The sequence below is a fragment of the Propithecus coquereli genome, unplaced genomic scaffold (assembly GCF_000956105.1).
Source record: "Propithecus coquereli isolate 6110/MARCELLA unplaced genomic scaffold, Pcoq_1.0 Scaffold35, whole genome shotgun sequence".
Taxonomy (NCBI): domain Eukaryota; kingdom Metazoa; phylum Chordata; class Mammalia; order Primates; family Indriidae; genus Propithecus; species Propithecus coquereli.
Window position 1 is genome coordinate 10,445,321 of NW_012149174.1, and position 4,847 is coordinate 10,450,167.

The window sequence follows — 4,847 nt, forward strand, 5'->3', positions numbered from 1 at the left end:
TCCATTATCATTATATAGAGACTTCTTCTGTCTCCTTTTACAGTCTGATTTGTCAATTTTATCTAAGTATAGCTACTCTTGTTTTTTGGTTTTCAGTTGTATGAAATATCTTTTTCCACCCCTTCACTTTCAATCTATGTCACTCCTTATAGGTGAAGTGGGTTACTTGTAAGTGGCATATAGTTGGATCTTATTTCTTTATCCATTCAGCCACTCTGTGCCTTTTAATTGGAGAATCGAGTTCATTTACTTTCAATGTTATGATTGATAAAGTAAGGTTTTACTACTGCCATTTTCTTGCTTATTTTATGGTTGTTTTGTAACTCCTTTCTTCCTTTTTTTACTGTTTACCTTTGTGGTTAACTGATTTTCTCTGGTAGTATGTTTTAATTCATTGCTTTTTATTTTTAGTCAATCTATTATAGATTTTTGCATTGTGGTTATGAGGCTTACAAAAACATAGATATAGCAAGTTATTTTGGAGATATGATGACTGAGATCACAAAGAGAAGAATAGGAAAAATAAAGAAAAAATAGAAGAGAACTGTACACTTTAACTCCACCCCCACACACATTTTGACTTTATAGTATCTTAACTTATATATTTTTATACAACCTGTCTCTTAACTGGTTGCCGTAGGTATTGTTGTTTCTGATAGATTTGTCTTTTAGGCTTTATACTAGAGTTATGAGTGGATTGCACACCTCAATTATAGTATTAGAGTATCCTAGGCTTGTTCATGTACTTAATTTTATCAGTAGGTTTTATACTTTCAAATGCTTTATTTTTGCACATTAATGTTTTTTTATTTTAGGTGGAAGAACTCTCTTTAGCATTTCTTGTAAGATGGTCTAGTGGTGGTGAATTCTCTCAACATTTGCTTGTCTGGAAAAAACTTTATCTCTCCCTCATATTTGAAGGATAGCTACGCTAAATATAGTGTTTTGGGGTGGCAGTTGCTTTTTTTTCCAGCACTTTGAAAATACTGTTCCACTCCCTCTTGGTCTGTATGGTTTTGGTGAAGAAGTCTATTGCTGGATGAATTGGAGATCCTTTATATGTTATTTGCTTCTTTTTTTCTTGCTGCTTTTAGGATTCTTTCTTTACCCTTGATGTTTGAGTATTTGATTATTATATGCCTTGACATAGTCTTATTTATGTCAAATCTGTTTGGTGTTCTCTGACATTCCCATACCTGGATATTTATCTTTGTTTTTATGACAAGTTTTGGAAAGCTTTCTATTGTTATTTCTTCACATAAGCTTTCTACCTCTTGCTGTTACTCAGCTCCCTCTTGAATGGCAATTCTTAGATTTAGTTTTTTGAGGTAATTTTCTGTATCTTGTAGGTGATCTTGCTCCTTTTTAATTCTTTTTATTTTCCACTGACTGTCTTCAAGCTCACCAATTCTTTTCTCTGCTTGATCCATACTACTATTGAGAGCCTCTTCTGAATTTTTTATTTCAGCAAATGTATATCTCAATTCCAAGAATCTGTTCAATTTTTTTTTATTATTTCAATCTGTGTTAAATTTCTTTGATAAATTTTTGAGTTCCTTTTCGTGTTATTTTGGAGATCACTGAATTTCCTTAAAACTGCTGTTTTAAATTCTTGGTCAGAGAGTTCACATATCACCATCCTGTTAAAGTGAGTCACTGGTGTCTTGCTTTTTTTGTTTGCGATAGTCATGGTTCCCTGTTTGGTGTTGTTTCTTATGGATGTACATCTGTGTCTTTGCATTGAAAGATTAGTTATTTATTTTTGTCTTCTCTGTTTGGCTTTTTTCAGTTTTTTGGGGGTATGTTTACTTAGAGATTCTTTGTAATTTCTCTGTTGATTTTCTTTCCTTTTTAATGCGTTTTTTTCTGCTTGGGTGCTGCCTGCTTTTTGGTGCTAGAAGGTGTGTCAAGCTCAGATTTATCTCAGTTCTAGTAAATAATCAGAGTGCTGTCCATCCTGAATCTGAGAGGTCCCAACAATTATATCCCAGTAGTGTGGGAAGGCTGGCTAGGGGTTTGTGCCCAAGGGACCCCTGGAATGAGCCTCCTATAGCATGGTGCTATTGAACAGCCACTCTGATTGGACATTTCCTTTGGTAGCCTTACAAAGCAGAGTTTCCAGGGCTGGGAAGGCAATTTTACATCCCCACCCTTCTTTGTCTCTGGCTGTCTTCAAGGATATCTCTCCCTTCAGGCAATCTCAATGCTTCCTATGGATTGAGGTAGGAAAACATCTCCTACCAGGCAACCCAAGATGGTGGGGAAGCTGTTTGTCTACCTCATTCTCATATTTTCCAGTTTAGAAATTGTAAGTCCGGGGGAAATTTTCCATGAGCTTGTAACTAACTGGGCAAATTGAGAGAAGGACATCACGAATATGGAAATTTGAGTTTCTTACCCTCTGCTCAGAGTTTTTTCACTTCTCTGGGCCCTGAGAACTGTTTCATACTCATATTTGAGTTCTGGTTGGTATATTTCTGGTGATAACATTAACACCATATATTTGTTTTTGGTTTTCTGAGGGTGAGTGAAGCCAGCTTGCTTCTATGCCACCATTTTGTAACCCAAAGTTCTATGATATATAATATCTTTAAGGAGTGGATGTACCTTATACATTGCTGTGCACATATACCTTCAAAAATATTTGTTGCATTGCACTTACCTCCTTAAACCATCATTTTTTGTTCACTTCCTATTTTTGACTCTATTCTCCCATTACTCAGACATATATATTTGTTGCAGTAATTTGTAAGTAGGTATGAAAGTATGTGCAGCAAATTTGAGGATTATGTTAAGTCTGTGATTGATAACAATTATATTGAATGACAAAATCCAGAGTCATAAAAGCAAGCTGAGTTAAAAATAAAATCAAGGTTAAATATAACATCTCCCTAAAAGAAACCATTGTCAAGAACTGGATAAAGAAGAAATAGTTGGGTAGTAGCCTATATAGAAAGAGTACTTAAAGACTCGACTCTGTGGTAAAATCTAAATGAGTAGACAGTATCAATTGTTGAGGTCTACCTTTTAAGCAGTTAATCTCAGGGAAGTCTCTTGACTTTTTAGAGTATTTACTCTTTTATCATTAAACATTATTGAGCATTAGAACTATGTACCAGACATTTCTAGGCACTGGGGTTACAACTGCGAAAAAGAGTACTTGGTCTCTGTCATTATGGACTTGTACTCATTAGTGAAATAATAATAATTTCCCCAATTATAGTAAAACAATAATTATTCACCTTAAAAATTATTATAAAGAAGATTAGATCAGAGAAGGATGAGAAAATAAAGGAAAGAAATAGACAAATACTATGTGAGAGATTGCAAAATATAAATAATAATACATGTAAAAATGTCAAATGTATTACCTGGATATATTTTTGCTCTCAATTTTACTTCAGTTTTGCTGTGATGCTCCAGGGTATGAATTCACTCATTTTGCTTAGTACTATGAGTGCATTATTTTATCTGGGGGCATATGCACTTCGTTGCATTTAAAAATTTCTTAGCCATTCTTATTTAAACATTTCTGTTTGCATAGACTATGTTCTTTTCTTCTGGAACTTCTATTCTGTGTATTTTGGAGAGTCTCAATCTATCTTACATATTTCTTGGCTGTTCTTTCTTTTAAAACATGCCTTTGTCCATTTGTACAGCATCGTGGGCAATTTCCTTAGTATTTTCTTCTAAAACCTAAAGTCTCCTCTCAGTGATATTCAGTGTAGATTATCCAATATATTGAACTCAAAAAAATCGACAACTCTATTTTACATTATGAGGTTTCTAATGTATATTTTTACTTGTCTGCTGTAGTTACTTTTGCCTTTTCTGTTTCATGATTTCTTCTTCACTTTTTATGCAGGTTATACTTTAATACATTTTTTTGGACAACCTAAACATACTTTTTGAAAGTCTTTGCCATATTATCTCATAAAATTAAGTTCATTTGAGTGAATTTATGGCCTGGTTTTTGACTTTATTTTTGGCATTTTATATATCTTCATGGGATTTTGGAATTCTGTTTGGTAAGATCTTTGTTTGTGTGGGAGATTTTGGTATTGTTTATTTTTTTTTGTCCCTCGACTTCTAGATTATCCCTCATAGTCCATCATTTTTCAGTTGTTTCCGACCAGCCCTCTGGTGTCCTGGCCCAGACCCAAGTTTTATAATGATATTAAGGGTCACGGTCCAGGAGCAAACCTAGCCAGTGGCTAGTGCAGACCTAGCCACTGATCCTAGAGACAGTCTTGGATTGACTTCAATAAGGCTGTGCTGTTCTCCTCCTGCCTCCCTAGGTCTACAGTTTCTTATAAAGCTAGACCCTCTTTAAGAACATGTTGTAAGGGTTGCAACACTCCAGCTTCAGCTTCAAACAATGAGTGTGATAGACTTTGTTGTACCATCTCACTAAGGGGCCATTTAGTCCCTATTATACTGGAGGAGAAAACTTCAAGCCACTAGTTCCTGCTTCTGGACCAAGAGTGGAACAGGCGTGTAGCATTACTGGCACATGTCATGTTCAATTTTATTTTTTTCCAGTCCACAGAGATGTTTAATATTTTTGTAAATTTCCCTCTGTCTTTGGGTTTGAATATCTTTCTCATTCATTCAACATGCATGATCACTTTCAGAATGCATAAGATTAGTTAATTTTAAACTAGAACTAAATTAAGGCAGCAGATGTCCAGTTGTATTGGCAATTGCCTAGAGAGAAAACAATAAAAAATACTGTATCTAGCATCAAGTAGAAATGATGCAGCTTGACATTTGTATGAACCTGTCACTGTAATTCTCCACCATCAGTAAGGTCAACTTGGTCCTTATTTTTTCTTAACACCTCCCTC